General features: G+C 37.7%; 1 protein-coding gene across 1 annotated transcript in view; it reads left to right on the forward strand.

Moving 5' to 3' along the window:
• Positions 1-11,959, forward strand: part of DOP1A (DOP1 leucine zipper like protein A) — a gene marked incomplete in the record, with an annotated part of 125,170 nt that overhangs the window by 13,078 nt on the left and 100,133 nt on the right. Inside the window, 1 exon segment of the mRNA XM_027769901.1 lies at positions 11,523-11,630.

Raw genomic sequence — 11,959 nt, forward strand, 5'->3', positions numbered from 1 at the left:
CGGCGGCAGGTGGGGCCGAGCGGTGCGTCGGGCCGGGCAGAGGTCGCACCTGTGCGATGAGGGCGCGCGGGTACGCTCTTTGTTGGACGCCAACGAAGGAATGTTGCCGCCTGATTCATCCGGTGGGTTCTGTAAGGTTAGGGTTGGGGCGACACGAATGGCAGCCGCGGTTAACTGGTTAATGTCCTCTGCGGGAGCCTAGAAAGGAGTACCGAAGTGTATTACGAGGATGTCGGAATAGCCATGCGGAAGTTGTTAACAATGATCACCTTTGATTCCTAATCTTTTTAAAGTTGCAACATAACAATAGTTACTTGTTCGTCTTCATTCTTCTCTATTGCCCTGACAAGGCGAGAAGTGACACACAATTATACTTTTTAAATGCTAAGTAAATTGTGTTTTGATCCTTTGTACACTATCTTAGAGTTCTGTGGAGATCGAAAAGTACAGAGACTGAAAATACCTGTTTTAGTGACTGCTGTTAATACCAAAAAGACCCAAAAAGTTAATTACAGGAACTGCCTGACCAATCAGCTGTGAACTAAATGCAGAGAGGCAAAAATCTCTTGTTGGATAGTTTTGGCAATTGTCTACATACATAGTTCTTGCCTTTTACTTGTAGATATTAATATGGCCAATTATGAATAACATGTCAGCATTATGTGTTGTTATTCCCACCTGATAAAACAATACAGTGTTTTTAGTTGAACTGACAGAAGCTATGAGTGAATTAAAACCTCAAGTAGTCCAAAGGCTTTATTTCAGTGATTACTTTCAGCCACCACTCTATTGATAAATCATTCCCCACAATTGCACATAGCAAATCCGCAGCTGGAATTGGTTATTAGGAACCCAACTCTTGAACAAACAATTAAAAACACCTGAGTTAATACACAAGCCTATGCCATACCGTAACCAAAGTGCTAAATGTAAATTAAATGTTGTCAATTATTTTACTGCATACAGTCAGTGGAGTTCTATTTTGTAGTTAAAGCAGTAAAAAGACCTCTGGCCTGGTGGCGTGGTCGTTAAGGGTGCTGGACTCCCACATGGCTGGCTGCCTTTCAAGTTCGGGACCTGGTGGCTTTCTCTCTCTCCTGCCCTTCCCCCCTCACTGTGTCCCTCTCTGGTCAAGTTAAAATAAATAAGGTTAAATAAAATAATTCTTCTAAGAAAATAAAAGAAATCAAGTCCTTCATCCTGTTGCTAACCAGGTGTGATCTCTTTAGACTTCAGTTGTGTCATTTGTTTAAATTTGAAAAGACTAGAGTTTTTCAAAATGAAGTTTCTCTGAATATTGTTCTAAAGCTATTTAATAAGTAGGCTTACTGTCCTAAACCGTGTTCCATGAAAAATAACTTGAGAACAACTGGGTTAAACCAGATACAACTTTTTTATAAAGGCGAGATTGTCCAAAAGTTGACCTGCTCTTTCTTTGCATGTATATCTCCAGGGAAAGGTTATCACAGCATTTCCTAAACTTAGCTGGTCAGAGAGCCTATTTTCTCCTGGCCAACCTGTTGACATCTCTTAGAATACAATTATATAAAATACTGATTTGAAAATTACTGTACTTAAGCCGATTCCTTTCAGCTGTAAAATTTCCATGTATTAGGGGTTTTTTTCATTGAAAGTTTAAGCTTTCTCGAGAAAGAAGATCTAGTGGCAACTCACTGATGACAAAAGAATTATGTTTTCCTTAATAGAGTATTAATATTAAGGATGTACATAAGTTGCTGTGAGTTTTAATGCTTTTTTTAATTTATGGCATAAGAGTATTTTTTTTCCTGGTCTCTTGATGCTATTCTTTAACCATAATTAATTCATGTTTTGATTTTTATTTTATGGCTGCATTATTGATTTTATTCAGGATTACATTTTAAAGTTCCCAATGAATAAAGACTTGTGAATAATGGCAGTACTTTCACTATGATGCGTTCCCCTTATAGTCCTGAATTTCTAAAAGTTTAAAACATGATGAGAGCCACCTAAAATGTACTTAATATTTAATAACTATGGATTTTTAAGAGCTTAGATCACAAAGAAAGAACTAACAGTTAAAACATAAGTTCTGAGAGTTAATTCTAAATTGCCTATAGACAGTATCTAAGTGTTAAATACGATCTTAATTACAGGTTGTATATCCCTCACCAGAAATGCTCGAAACCACAAGTGTTTTGGATTTCCAATTTTGGAATGTTTACATATATGTATTAAGATACCTTGGGGATGGGACCCAATCTAAACCAAAATTCATTTCTGTTTCATATAAACCTATATATGTAGCCCAAAGGTAATTTTATATAATATATTTTTATTACAGCATTTTGACTGTGGCTCATCACATGAGTTCAGGTGTGGAATTTTCTACTTGTAGCATCTTATAGCTTAAAATGTTTTGAATTTTGAAGCATTTCATATTAGAGATGCTTAATCTGTATTTTGCTAAATTCTGTTAGATTTACTAACAGACAACCCCTGTAGATATTCATTCTGCCCTTCATTACTTTATTAGGGTTAACATACTAGAAAGCACAATTTTGTGTGGTGTGGGAGGATTGGAAAAAGAACATTTTATTTTAATAGATAAGCCTTAATTTAAGTAAATTATCTTCCTCAAATAAAATTAAGTAGAAATGTAAAGCTATTATAATGTAAGATATATAATGTAAGAGCTAACAATTTTTGTTGAGAATTTGTTATATGAAAATGCTTTTGAGTCCCATTTTTAAAGTGTTATTTCCCTTTTCCCTCTTGTTTTTAAAATTTATTTCTTTTCATGAATGACAAAGAGTATACTTAATAAGGTCCCAATGCAGCACTTTCACTCAGCCTCTAATCATGGGCACATGTGTGTCCAGTGTACTCAGGGAGGGTTCCAGACACAGACCTGGAACCTTCCCATGTGAGTCAGCTTCTCAAAGTGTGTCACACTTTACCACACCAGCACCATCCAGCTTCCCTTTTGTCTTTTGTATTTACCACCTCCTCCTCGAGCTACCTGAGCCTCAAACTTGAATGATCTTTCATTGCATGGGTCAAAAATATATTAGTATCAAATTTATTAAGGAAAAGTTTACAGACAATAAAATGTACTCCAGGCTGGCACTTGGGTGCAGTGGTAACTCACTGTTCAAAGGAAACTGGATCCATATGGAAGACTGCAGATTTGGTTCCCCAACTGACCTGTATATGAAGGGCTCTTGCTCATAATCCTGGCTGTCTGGAAAGGTTGGGGTGCTGGAATAGTGAACATGAGACCCTGTTAAGTGTACTTGTCTCTCTCTCTCTGTTTCTTACTCTCATGAAAGAAAGATATTTTAACAATAATGCATCCATTTTACATATGTATTTTGATGAGTTTTAACAAATACAGATGTACCTTGATTTATGATAGTTATGTCCTAATGAAAACCCACTGTGAATGAAAATAAATTAAAGTACATTTTATACCCCTAACCTACTGAACTTTGTTGCTTAGCCTACCCTACCTTAAACATGCTCAGAGCACTTACGCTAGTCTACTGTTGGACCAAATCACACGATTCAAAGCCTATTTTACAGTAAAATTTTGAATATCTTATGTTATTTATTGTATACTGTAGTGAAAGTGAAAACAACCCAATGCTTTCTATTTTCATCCACAGTCATTGTAACATTTTTAAAAAATTAAATGGCAACCTGCACCATTGTAAAGTAAAAAAAGTTAAGTTGGGACCATCTATATACACCTGTGTAACCACTACCACAGTCAAGATTTGGAACATACTGCCATTCAGTCATGTATTTTCATGTTTTTACTCTTAGAATGCTATCTCTACCTGTCTAAATTGTACGTATTTCTCAAGTTCTAGCTCAAATGCCACCTCGTTTGTGAATGCGTATATTGATTACTTCATTTCAAATTAATTTCCTGCTCCTCTGACATCCCTGTTTACTTTTGTTTGAACATTCTTCTCTGCTTTTCATGGTGCCTAAACCACTGATGTGTACATAGCAAGCTCTTATATTTATTTGTTGAACAAATGGATTAATGTCGTATTTCCCAAACTTAAAGTCATTCTTATATGGAAGACTTCAAAAAGTTTGTGGAAAAACAGAATTAAATACAAGTTTAGGGCCAGCCTAGTAATACAGTAGTTGAACACTGTGGATGCGGAGCCATGTACCCCATGGTTAACCAGTTTGAATCCTGGCCCAAGAAGCTTGGATAACACCAGATGCATATGGATCTGTGCTCAGAATCCCAACTGGATAGAAAATGCAGGAAGACAGATTATGATGATCTGAAAGCCCTATTGGCAGTGCCTTCTCCTCCCTGTCTCCTTTCCTCTGGTGAGCAAGTGCATGTGCTGTCTAGCAATTAAAAACAAACAAACAAACAAAAATTTATTTTGGTGTAAAATAAAATTGAAATCCTTGCATAGCTTTTCATAATACACATTTTCTGTTACATTTTTAATGACCTTTCTTATCTCCAAATTATAGTCATATCTGCTTGCTTTATATTTACTTGCTTAATATTCCTTTACAGCCTTTTGGTTATTAAAGTAACTTTAGGAGCTAAATAGTGGCACACAGTTGTCTATGATGGTGGATCCATAAGGGAAGCTCTTTAGCTAATATCCTGAGGTATCCTTGTACATCCTAGGCACACATCTAGATGCCTGCGATCTGAATTGTGATGTGACGGTCCTATTGAGGTTCTCTCTCTCCTACCTTTCAGAAGAAAGAAAAAAATCAAAAATACTTTTTTAATGTATAATTTACATTTTATTTTTTCCTGAAGGACTTTTCTTCAGTTCTTAAAAGACTCAACTCCTTATATGGGCTTTGATGGAGGGCGAGGGACAGCACCCATATGTCTAAATCAGGGTGGGGACAGTTGGTCCTTTGAGGTTCCTGACTACATTGATATGAATGGCAGAGCTCACACAGTAATCTGGGGAGCACAGACACAATGAAGAAACTTGCTTAGGAGATGTCCCTGATGGCTACCGTCTCTACTGTGTTTCAGATGATGAACTTCTTAATAGCCTTGTTCTTGGGCACACACTGGGTGCAGTTCATGTAGCAGATAGGCTGCATGTGGCCAAGGCCCTTTGGCATGGCCATTGTTACTTCTTGTCTTAGAAGTGAGGCTGTGAGAGCTTAAAACAAAAACAAAAACAAAAACAAAAACAAAACAAACAAAAAAAAAACTTTTGAAGAAAATTTAAAGTATTATCTGTGAATAAAAAGCAGGTAGCACTTGCTATAACTAGACAGTAGACATTTAAAATAATGAAAACTAATACTGTGTATTAATATTGGGCCAGAAACAATTGCATACTGAAGACTGGCAAGAATTTTAGTAGTGTTGGTAACATCCAAACTGAGATTTTCTTATTGTCTGGTCAGAGGAATTGAAAGGGGCCAGCAGGTGGTGGGATGGTTAAGGGGACTGGATCCCACATGGCCAACTCCACAGATCGAGTCCTGGACCCAATGACCTGAAAAACATGCTACACATTTGTGTGTGCATTCCCAAAATGTAAGGAAGGAACGGATCACAGTGTGGCCATCCCTCCCAGGGAAGTAATTTCCCATTTTCCCTCTGCCTCTTTCCTATAAGCACATATGCCCTATGGCCAAAAAAAAGGGAGGAAAGGAATGAAGAAACAATAGCTTTCTCACTTGATTCATTGTCACTTAGCCCTGTCTTCCCACCCCATGAAATTATCTTACAACTGTCTGGGGGGCTGGATTTTGGGAGATAGCAGATAGCAATTTTTATCTCTGTAAGAATTGGGAAATACAGCCTTAATTGTAAATTTTAAAGTATACTAGAATTAACTTTAAAGATACAATACAGAGATGAAAACAGCATGATTGTTGAATCAGATGTCTTTATTTTTTGTAAGAATGTGCTTCATGTTAGTACTGTTACTGTTATATGTAAACCACTAGCACTTTATTGCTTTTAGGGCAGTGGTCCCCCAATTTTTTCAACACCAGGGCCTCATGGGAGACAATCCCTTCACTGACATGAAGTGGGGGTGTTGGCCTGGGATGACGCAAACACACCACATTTTCCATGAACCCCATTCCCACGTTACAGTACACAATGAAACAATCATACAGTAAGTTTGTGGTCCCATGAGTATCCAGTACAGTTGCTGATCCAAAAGGAGACAGATGGAGCCCAGGTGGCAATGCAAACAGTGGGGAGTGGCTGCAAACACAGTCCAATCTTCACTTCCTCACCTGCCACCCACTCTCTGCTGCGTGGAGTAGGGGGGCAACAGACCACAGATAGGGACCAATTTGTGACCTGAGAATTGGGGACTCCTGCATTAGGGTGCAGTAACTTTAAGATAAACCTTAGAATCTAAAGAAATAAATTTAAGCCTAAAAACCAGTGGGAATCTTTTATGCAACAAAGCTATTGATTCAGGAATGATTAAATGTTAATGTTTATTTGGAAAAGCTTCTGTAAGAGTATATGAGGTGTGGCCAGCAGGTGGTGTGATAGTTAAAATGCTGGACTCCCACATGACTGACTGTGGTTCAAGTCCTGAACCTGGCGGCTTACTTTCTGACTTTCCCTCTCTCTCTTTGGTGAGCTTATATACTTTATAGTAAATTAGAAAATAATTTATTGAAATAAAATTAAATAATTCTTTTTAAAAAAGAGTAGATGAGGTAATAAACATATCTTTTTTAAATTTATATTTAGGCACATATATCTTTACAGTGTACATTTCTTTTTCCAACATGAATACATATCTTCTTTATGTCTTTCTCTCATCACTTAACTTTTGTATAGCTATGTTTTCATATTTTTATTCTGTCAAAGATGTGTCCTTTTTTCTTCTGAAATTGTGACTGATTATCCTCTCTTATGGAAGGACTTTCATCTGAACAGACAGAAAAATTAATTTCCTGCTTTTGTTCCCTATCATACATCTTATATTTCACGTTGCTATGTTTTTTTAAATAGGTGTATGTTTATAGTGTGTCATTGAAGTTTGTTATTTTGTTCATCAACAAATTGCTCATTTAAACAGACCATTTACTTTAGTTACTATTTTCAAAAAAACAAAAACAAAAACAAATAATTTAAGTGGTGATAATAAGTTTATCAGTAGGCACAGTAACTTGTTAGTTAACCAGAGGTTGGGTTATTGTTAATCTATGGTTCTGTGATGTGCCTCAAATTGGAAGGAGAAAAAAGCTATCTCATACTGTAGTCTCGATTTGATAAAAGAGCCTTCACCCAAATTAGTGTTTTCTTTTCTACCTATGTACTATAAAGTAAAGCAGCATTATAGAAGCAATGTAGATAGACTGTCATCATTTAAAAGTGACAGTATAATCAGGAAAACTATATAAGCACAGTGATCTTAGTCCTTTGAATTATATAGGCAAAGAACCCTACATTTTTCACTTTTGGTTGTACTGTTATATGATGAAAAGGTACTTCAAAATATCAACTATGTGAAACCCTTGGGATATGTGTTATTTTGATCAAATTTTTCAGAGCTAGAATTTTTTTGTTATAGTGTACAAATGCCATCGCAGATCACTGATTATGCTTTTTACTCATCTTCAGCATGTTGCAGCTGGCACAATGGCTTCTCCACACAGACTTAATAATTTTAAAACTTCCTGGAGAGAAGTTTTTGTCTTGCTGAGAAAAAATATAATACTTTCTTTAAATTTAGTCTTCATTTCAGAAAAATATTTAAAGAACTTCCATATTGTATACACTGTTACTACCAATTACGAGTCTACTTTTGAGCCTGAGTAAGGGATTTAAGCAGCATAATTGTTTTTTATGACCTCTGACATTTTATTGAAAGGTTGCCTTCAAAGCACTGCTTCAGTCCTACCCAATTCTATTATATAATTTGAGTCTGCCTGTTGGTTTTATTTAATGTGATAGCTATTATTTACATTATCACTTTTAAATTATAGAGGTATGATTATCAAAAGGAAAATTTTAGGGCTAGCCCTTTGGCACAGTGTTAAACCCTGTGCACAGGAAACTGTATCTGACATAGCCAACCACGGTTTGAGTCCCTGCCCTAATGGCTTGAAAAACATGTCAGTGCATATGTATGTGTGCCCAAAACCCGGACTGGGTGTAAAATGTACCATGTCCCAGTGGGGATTCTTTCTTCCAAAACCCTGACTGGGTATAAAAATGGACTGTGTCCCATTGGGGAGTTCTTTCTCTCTGTCTCTTTCTGGTAAGCACATGAGCCCTCTGGCAAATTTTAAAAAATAAACAATAAAGCAGGCTCCTGGCCTGGTGGGCTTCTGGCTCCAGAGCCCATTTAGCTGACTATGTCATTTGAAAATTATGTCATTTTAAGCCTTGGTGACTTGAAAAACTCACTGGGTGAGTGAATATGCATCTCCCAAATCCCAAAAGGTTGCAGAAATGGAAGAGCAGGGATTTTGGCATGTCCACACTCCATTGGGGAGTGCTTTCTCACTCTCCTCTCTCTGTCTCTGGCAAGTGTGTATACCCACTAGAAAATTTTTAAAACATGGACAATTTTATTGAGATAAATGCTTTTTTATCTATTGTTGCACTGACAAATTATCTCAAAAGATAACAACTTAAAATGATAAATATCTCATACAGTTTCTGTCAGAGTGGGTGTTATTTGTCTGTGGTGTTCTACTTGTTATGAGGTTGTAGTCTGATATCAGCCTGGGCTGCAGGCATCTGAAGGTTTGGTTTCGGTTGGAGGCTCGCTTCAAAAGTGGCAAGTAGTTTCTGGCTGTGGGAGGGAAGACACAGTTCTTCCCATATGAGCCACACTGCAGGGATGCTTGAGTGTCTGTGATGTAGAGGCTAGCTTGCTTCAGAATAAATGATCCAAGACAAATCAAGGTGGAAGCTGCAGTGGTTTTTATGGCCTAGCTTTCACTTCTGCAGTATTCTATTTATTGTTCACACTGGCCATTGTTACTTCAATGTGATAGGGAACTGCAGCCTTGAATATCGGGAGATCATGATTATTGGAGGTCCTCTTGGTAGCTTGCTATCTATCTCATAAAGCTTGTGTCTTCACCTGTTATTTTGTTGCTAACAGAAATACTTGAGACTGAGTGATTTTATGAAGAAATACAGGTTTATTTAGCTCATGGTTTGGAGCCTGAGGTCCAGTGAGGCTGTAACATGGCAGAAGGCAGGATATTGAGCAGAACAGCTGTCCATACTGCTGTCCATGTTTCTGTGTCTTGTTCTAATCTCATGTCCCAGCTTTATATACCCATCAGAACTCAAGTATAGGCCCTGCCCTGATGATATCATACCCAAAGGCCCCAGCCTGAAACACCATGAAGGAATTACGTTTTTTTTTTTTTTTTTTTTGAGAGTTTTTTTACTATAGGGTGCGTGCGCTCACCAGACAGAGAGAGACAGAGAGACAGAAAGCGAGAAATCACCCCCCAGAGGGGATGACCACGCCACAATCCCTTCTCCTCCATTCTCCTCTCGGGATCTTGGGCACGCACGCACACGCGCCTGGCGTAGGTTTTAAGCCACCGGGTCCGGGACATGAACCGCGGTCGACTATGTGGGAGTCCAGCGACATAGCCATTACACTAACTGCTGGTTCCCAAGGAATTAAGTTTTCACGTATAATGCAATCAAGTCTGAACCCATGAATTTTTTTTTTTTTTTGAGAGGTTTTTTCTATAGGGCGTGGGCGCTCACCAGACAGACAGAGACAGACAGAGAGATAGAAAGTGAGAAATCACCCCCCGGGGGGGATGGCCACACCGCAATCCCTTCTTTCCATTCTCCTCTCGGGATCTTAGGCATGCACACACACGCGCCTGACGTGAGTTTAAGCCACCGAGTCCAGGATGCAAACTGTGGTCGATTACGTGGGAGTCCAGTTGACAGCCATTACGCTAACTGCTGGTCCCAACCTATGAATTTTTTTGTTGTTGTTGAGAGGTTTTTGCTATAGGGCCTGTGCGCTTGCCAGAATGAGAGAGAGAGACAGAAAACGAGAAATCACTCCCCAGGGGGATGGCCATGCCACAATCCCTTCTCCTCCATTCTCCTCTTGGGATCTTGGGCACATGCACACACACACACACACAGTGTGAGTTTAAGCCATCGGGTCCAGGACTTTAACCGGGATCGACTACATGGGAGTCCAGCGACATAGCTATTACACCATAATTTTTTTTAACATATTACACGTAGCTATTACACCCATAAATTTTTAGGGGATATCCAAATTCTACCTTTGGAGGACAAACTATTAACAGAGTGTTAATATGTCTAAATAATCAGTACATGTTTACTCATTATGCAATATATACATAGCTACTTAAAGTGCCACTTAAAGATTACTACTTAAAGATTACTATAATAAATAAAGCAAGCACTTTACTAACAAAATTCTTAGTCTTCATAATTATTTGGGGGTAGGAGTAAGATGATTCTGAGTTCAGATATAACACTGAATGTACAGATTTTATTCAGTTTAATTTTCATTTCATGTATTATAAAATGAAGGAAATGCCACATATTATACAGCTTCTATTGTTTGATGTTCCTTGGGAACGTGATTTGGTCATTTTTTAAAATTTAAATTTATATCTATAAATAGAGAATAATTTACATGATTTTAAATGTATAAGAAAGCATACAGTGGAACCAGTAGTTGGCGTAATGGCTATGTCACTGGACTTCCATGTAGTCGACTGCAGTTCAAGTTCTGGACCCGCTGGTTTAAACTCATGCCAGGTGTGTGTGCATGCATGCCCAAGATCCCAAGAGGAGAAGGGATTGTGGCCTGGCCATCCCCCCTGGGAAGTGATTTCTCACTTTCTGTCTCTCTGTCTCTCTCTGTCTTTCTGGGGGGCACATGCACCCTGTAGCAAAGACCTCTCAAAAAACAAACGGACAAAAAGCATACAGTAACAAGACTTGCTTACCCTGGCCTTCTTCTACATGGTTACCACCACTTTCCTAGAAGATAATCAGTTTTATTATTTTTTATATATTTATTCCTTCAGCGATATCATGTAAATAATAAGGACTCTTCAAAAAAATTCCCGAAAAATGCTTATGAGAGAACTATTAATGGATTAAAAATTTTACACTGGGGCCAGCAGGTGGCTTGGGGTGAAGGACGCTGGACTCCCACATGGTTGAACGTGGTTCAAGTCCTGAACCTGGTGACTTGCTTTCTCACTTTCCCTCTCTCTCACTCTGTCCCTCTCTGGTCAAATTTAAAAAGAAAGAAAGAAAGTAAAATAAAACTTTTAAAAATTATTTTACACTACAATAAACATATAATTCCATTTTTCCAGTAACTTTAATTACCCTTGTATTTTCTCCTTTATATAAATGAGATGAATTCTAACTTTTTTGTACCTTTTAAATTTTTTTTACCACTTGGGAGCATTTTATAAATCAATACAGATTTTATTCATTCTTTAACCAGCTGAACATATTCTATTATCATTCAGTTTGTATAATGTATGTAAATTATTTACTGTAGGTTAAGTGTTTTGCTAGTAGCTGAGGATGGAAGAGCTAAAAATGATGGATTACGTTTTATCATAGATGTCACCATTACTGGAAGTAACTTCAATTACAATGAAGCTAGGTAAGTTATATGGTAGAGGAAATATACTATATATGGGGGTTCACAAGAAAGAGGTCTGTATGTGCATGCTAGGGGGATGGTCAGATGGCTAGGGAATAACTTCCCAAAGGAAATAAAATCTGAAATGACTAGGTAGTTGTCAGATCAAGTTTGGATTTAGTGTTTCTGACAAAAGAAAAGGCTGGCTCTTGGAAAAATGATTTTGAAACATATTCCAAAACTGGTAATCAAAACATTGTGGTATATATTCAGACAGATTGATGGAATAGAATAGAGAGTCCCAAAATAAACCCTAGTGTATATGGTTCAGTGATCTGTGACAGGAATGC

The sequence above is a fragment of the Tupaia chinensis genome, unplaced genomic scaffold (genome assembly GCF_000334495.1).
Source record: "Tupaia chinensis unplaced genomic scaffold, TupChi_1.0 Scaffold000097_1, whole genome shotgun sequence".
Taxonomy (NCBI): domain Eukaryota; kingdom Metazoa; phylum Chordata; class Mammalia; order Scandentia; family Tupaiidae; genus Tupaia; species Tupaia belangeri.